Below are 6,475 nucleotides of genomic sequence, written 5' to 3' on the forward strand. Positions count from 1 at the left end.
ATGGCAAAATAATTAAGAGGCACAAATGAAACTGAAAAAAATGTTTTAAATCATATGTGATAGTTTTCAACCTGACTTTTAATGAAATCCAATCAGTTCAAATAAGCATGGTTATTTCTGAGTTTTTTATTTTCTTTTTCTTTTTTACTTAACATAATCTTCGTCATTCATATGAAGCCCTTAGTACTTGCCTGTAGCTGTTGCACCAGACATAAAACCAGCTGCTATAACAGATGGGCAGTAGGTGCACTTCACCTACTGAAGGAGAGAGAACCAACCTCAACCTGAGGTTAAATAACCACTTGAAGTGAACCACTTATTAACTCTAAATAAATAAATCGTGTTTCACAAAAAATATTCAGGCAAAAAGAGCTTTATTGGCCAATATGCTCACACACACAAAGATTTTTTTTGGTTCACATCTATAAAATCTATATTAGTGGTGTTGATTATGATTCATTTTACTTGAATCTTTTTCTTCTGTTCACTTTTGTTCAGAGTCATAAATGAGTCATGGTTGAGGAGATTCCCCCCTTCCATGTAAATACAAAGCACTCTGAGTAGCCAGAAAAGCACAATATAAATGTAACAAATTGCACTCCTCATCATTACATCATGTCACAGGGTGGCGTACAGTGAATGTCTTTTTGAGAGTTGAATCATTGAATGTACATCAAAAGCAGAATGACAGAAACCTCGTGAAGTGAAATTTGCAGATTTGCGTGAACATAAATATATTTAATTTACATAATGTACATTTTATGCATCCCAGTGATGTTGATCATCTCAATGAAGCATCCAAGAACCTGAAATCAAATAAAACGATCAGTCAATTTCTCAGTTTAATTCAACAGTGAAGACCAAATTAAATATAATAAAAAAAAATGTTTGTGGTGCTTGGTTTTGGATATTTCCCAGCATGCACTGCAACATGAATAAAACATGCAAATTAGTGACTGTTTTTATGGTTTATTGCATTATTTGCAATTTTTTAAATTTCTTTTTTTATTTGTTGGGTTACATGTCATTTGATGACATTTTAGAATGCATTTTATACCCTTAATGATGTACTTCTGAGTGTCACCATCATTGTGGTTTGCAGTCAGGATCATCTATCCAGCACATATGAACTGAATCTTGATTCTTTCATTTCATATTTAAATTTAGAAATATTATGGAGCTGTAAGACATATAGAGTTTAGTTGAGTATGTCTTCAGTACTGTTTTGAGCGCAAACTGATTTTAACTTTTTGTGGATGATCTTAAATTTAGAAAAGTCAAAACATCAGTAAGGATGTTATTATTATTATCAAATATTGGCATTTTAAGTCAAATTTGAAAATCTGCTTTAGTGAGCAACTGGTTGCTCAACTTGATGAAACATGATCTTTTTATCTCAGATAAAATTTTATCGAAAATTATTTGAAAAAAATTAATAATAATAAAAACATGCCTTTGCAAAAAATTCTAAAGACACTGTGTTGATTGTAGGCTTGCTTTAAAACAAACTCTATGACACAAAAGATAACTGTTTGCCTTTCAACCTGAAAATCTTGGTTTAAATTTTCACATTAAATCATATGGTTACATTTTTACTATAATACTAAAAAAAATCACCTCACCATTGTGTGCCCCTGTGGCAAGTTTTTTGCCTTTCATTCATGAAAGTCTTGGTTTGAACCCCACAATGATTGTTAATTTTATATCTTATGATACACGGCTCTCAATAACATACCATCTAAAACACCTGCCAACTCTCCAGGCTCAGGTGGTAAAGTATTGCATTTTAATTATGGAGACCTGAGTTCAAATCCCACTATTTCTTATGTTACGTTATTGTTCAAGCCTTTGTTGATTTTTTAAATTCTCATTTTAAAGACACTGTTGTTTGTAGGCTTGAAGCACCACAACTTTTGTGGTGCAGAGAATTATCATTTGCCTTTGAATTTGAAAGCCTGGGTTCAAATCCCACAATGTTATTTATATATTTATTTTATATAATAATGCATTGTCAGGACTTCCATCAAAGTATTGTCAGAAACAATACTTTGCAAAGGATAATTGTTTGACTTTCAACATGGAAAAACTGGATTTAAATCCCACAATTGTATGACTACTTTTTCCAATTATGCTGAAAAAATACCGTCCCACCATTTGGAGCCACTGTAGTCCAGTGGTAAATAATTTACCTTTGATGCGAGAAAGCCTGGGATCAAATCCCAAGGTGATGGATGCTTTTTCTTCTAATAAAACTGAGCTCTCAATATACACTTTCTGAAACCCTGTCCAACTCTCCAGATGCCGTGGTAAAGCATTGCGTTTGAGTTCAAATCCCACTATTGCTTATGTTAAGTCCCACTTGCCTTTGTCAATTTTTTTCTAAATTCTCATTTTAAAGACACTGTGTTGTGTGAAAGCTCACATCACCAAAACCTCTGTGGCACAGAGGATAATCTTTTGCCTTCGAATGTGAAAGCCTGGGTTCAAATACCACAATTCAATTTATTTATTTATTTATCTTCACATAAAAATGCTTTGTCAGGACTTTCATCAAAGTATTGGTCAGAAACAATACACTGCAAAGGGTAATTGTTTGACTTTCAACCTGAAAAACTTGGTTTAAATCCCTCAACTTTTAAATTTTATGACTACTTTTTCCAAACATGCTAAAAAAAATACAACTTCAGCACTCCAAGCTGCTGTCGCTCAGTGGTAAACAACTTACCTTTGACACAAGAAAGTCTTGGATCAAATCCCAAGATGATGATTGTCTTTTCTTTTTATAAAACTGTTACTCTTAATACAATACCATCTAAAACATCGCTTTTACTCCTCCAGACTCAGTGGCTCAGGTGATAAAACATCGCATTTTAATCATGGAGACCTGAGTTCAAACCCTGCTTTTGCTTACATTTCATTTTTATTTAATTCACACTTCAACAAAGTGGCCCAAACGCCATCACTTAACATGAAAGCCACAGTGGTACAAGCGGCTAAACACATGCTCTGTAAATGAGATTGTGCAACAGAGACATAAATTCGAATCCCACAAATGCTTCCATTATTTAATCTTTCAAAAAAAAGCTCTCAATAAAATTCCTCCGAAAACACTGCTCAACTTGCCAGACTTTGTGGCTCAAGACATAAGGTGTTGTGTTTTAATCTTGGAAACCCGGGTTCGAATCCACCTATTGCTGACATTAAATTGCTGAAACCTAAAATATTCTGAACAAAGTGCCCCAAATGTCAACTATCAGTATGAAAGCCACGATGGCACTAGTGGCTAGACACACGTTGGTTGCGGACAAGGTTACGGTAGAAGCATGGGTTCAAACCCCACTTCAGCAACTTGGGATGACCCAACAGTGGCCTAGATGGCACAATACCTGGGGCGAAACCAAAGCATGTCGGCTGGCAACCGACAGTGGCCTGGATGGCATGAGACAAGAGGTGAAAATGAAAAAAGTTGGCCAATACTGACAGTGGCCAGGAGGATGACGCGAAGCCAAAGAGAGTCGGATGGCGCATGACAGTGACCTGAAAAGCACAAAACTGGGGCGGTAAACCTGGACATGAGCGAAAGACACACCTGGAGGGGAGTGGAATGGGATGACCAGGATGTGAGAGATGGAGGCGGAGCAGGCTAGGCAGACAGATACCTGAAGAGAGAAAGGTGTGAAAAAAAGGGAAATTTTTTTTTTTTTTGGGCCCATTTTGGGTTTTTTACCAAAAAAAACTCACAACACTTTCCAGCAGGCTTGAACCCAGGTCTCCCATGCCATGGCCTGTGTATTAACCACTCGACCACAACCACCTCACATTTACACATGTACTTTAACAATAGTTAAGGACAGACTCACAGATGCAATTTAAAAAAATAAAATAAAAGAATAAAAATTATAATTATAATTAAAAAAATATATATTTCTGAATTACTGATCATTCAAATTTGAATTAAAACCTTGTGTCTACATTTAATTTTATGTATTTATAATTGCAAACAACATTAATACTAAAAGAATGGTTTGTAGCCAGCACAGTTCGGTATATATATATATATATATGCTACTACCACTAGTAACACATTTCTAAGTAAAAATACTCTAGATAAATAACACTATAGAGATGTGTACTTTCAAGATTTTTGCAACAGCATTAAGACAGAAATAACTAGAATAGGCAAGTCCATTAATTACAACAAGGTGTCCACATATGTTTGACCATATGGTGTTATCATTATAAGAAAAACCCTAAGTACTAATACTCTAAAAACCCCAAATACATGGACATGGAAGTAAACATTACCTTGAACTCTGCTTCTGTTGGGTAGATGTGTAGTCCAAAGACATTCTTTAATCTACAGGTTAAATAGACAAATAAAAACATTATGTATATGGTATTCATTTTAGAATTAACTGTCTTAATTGAAAATAATAATAATAACGTAAGGCTTTAGGCTGCAGCAAACACATACGTGATGTGTAGAATCTTAAACAAATAAAAAAACACTTTCATTTATTGCTCGGTTTCATAATAATGAATATCATTAATCATATAAAGTTTATAAAGATAATGCAACAAATACTGATTATTCTAAACGTTTGACAAAAGAGTTCAGCAAGAGAGCATCAAGTAAACAAAACCTCCATAGAAGAAGATGATTTATACAAGATTTATACATGATGTCAAATAACAAGCACTTTTTATACTTGTTTTTACTTTTTAATGCATAAACCGAAAAATCCCTGAAAGCCTGCTTAACACATGAAATCTTATGAATCTAAAAGAACTGACAGATGAGCCCTGCTAATGCATATCAGAACGACACATCAACTTAAAAAAATACTTTAAAAAACAAAGACTGCTGTGTAATGCGCGATAGTAATAATACAAATGCGCTGCAGAAAGTTAACGTTACTTACCAATGTGTCGCGTTTCACTTGCTTCCCGTACTTTATCGCAGGTTGTTTGCTAACAAGCTGTAATATGTGCTGTTGAGAGTCTGTAACTGAGCCGTCATCAGCAGGATCTGTATTTTTATGCCATTAAAACAGTCTGAATGTGTTGTTGTGGCCACTGTTGTCCAGCGCATTATGCGTCTGAAGGTGTCACGGTAACAGAGAAACCCGCTTATGCCGCCTAGTGGAGCGGATGAAAAACGACATCAATCATTAGGTTAATTAAGCGTGTAATGCAGGTGAAAATACGTGTTCGTCGGCTCCCTCTTGTTGCCATTATGTGTATTATTAGCATTAATAAATGAAAAACTCGAGGTGGTCAATCGCAGATGAGATGTGTGAGATTTAAAATTAATTTATTTGAAAACAAATATATGATTTTGTAAGCATCTCTCGCCCAGCAGAGCAACACGCATCTAACGTTACTGGTTTCGGCATTTGACCCAGATCAGCTCTCAAATGATGGGGTAAGTCGTAGATGAGGGGACTGTGACTGATTTATTCATTTAAAATTTCGTACAATTTCGGTACGAAAATTGGTTGGTTTTACATATTCAAGCAGCATTTATAGTAATTAATCTAGCAGTCAGACTGTGATTTAAAAAGAACCGGGAGGTATATGACCGTAGTTATGTTTGTTTCTGCAAAGGTTTTTATTTATTTTTATTTTTTTTTTACAGCAAATAGCTAAAGCCACGTAGGCCAGCAAAAAGCGTTTATTGAGATCACTGACTCAATGTACTGCTCGCATCAGTTTCTTTAATGGGCAAGCAGAACGTTAATAAAACGTGTTTTAAATATATGTATGACTTTGTTTTATTTGTATTAAATGACATTTTATGAAATATGCAAACGTTTTCTGCTAAGAGGGCGCATTAAAAGACTAAGTTCGTTTTAGGTTCTCAATGCGGCGGATGTTCGGAAGGGAGCGTCTGAAAATTCCACCGACTTTGCTAAAAATTCCGAATTCAAGGCTTCATTCAAATGAAAAACCCATAAAATCACATTCGAATGACTGGAGTTGGTTCATGTCTAACTACAACCTGTGGGGACATACTACAGCATTTAGAATGTGAAAATATAATTTTGTGAAACAATCGACCCCTAAAGGGGGCAGCCGAGGTTAGGAGAGATAGGCTAGTGATTTGTCTGAAATAATTGCTGTTTAGTTTTCAAAAGTTTACATACACCTCTCAGAAGCTGCCAAATATTAATAAATTTGACAAAATAAGAGCGGTCATAAAAATGACATTTTGTTTTTAAAGCTCTGCCTTGAATAAGCTATTTCACATAACACATGATTACATAGTTACCCATGACCCAGTTCAAAAGTGTATTGTTGATTCATAATGCTGTGTGTCATTACTTATGAACCACAATTCAATTCAGTTGGTTAAGTTGTTCACTATTCTTGAGTTTTCCAGCATCATCTTCATATTTGAACATTGACTGTATGAAATCCATCATTTCGGGCACAAACATTCACTAATCCTCAAGAAGTAAAAACAATACATTAA

The 6,475-nt window shown here is 34.8% G+C and overlaps 1 long non-coding RNA gene across 2 annotated transcripts; it reads right to left on the minus strand.

The window, feature by feature from the left end:
* Positions 1-384: 384 nt before the first annotated feature.
* On the minus strand, positions 385-5,076 carry LOC107725966 (uncharacterized). Of its 2 annotated transcripts, none has more exons than XR_001638186.1 (3): positions 4,923-5,076; positions 4,306-4,357; positions 385-806 (listed from the first exon to the last, which is right to left on the minus strand). It is a non-coding gene; the product is annotated as an uncharacterized LOC107725966 (long non-coding RNA). The 2 variants fall into 2 exon arrangements; XR_001638185.1 differs by lacking the exon at positions 385-806 and adding an exon at positions 3,106-3,659.
* Positions 5,077-6,475: the final 1,399 nt, after the last annotated feature.

Source organism: Sinocyclocheilus rhinocerous, unplaced genomic scaffold (assembly GCF_001515625.1).
Source record: "Sinocyclocheilus rhinocerous isolate Xijiao unplaced genomic scaffold, SAMN03320098_v1.1 scaffold395, whole genome shotgun sequence".
NCBI lineage: Eukaryota > Metazoa > Chordata > Actinopteri > Cypriniformes > Cyprinidae > Sinocyclocheilus > Sinocyclocheilus rhinocerous.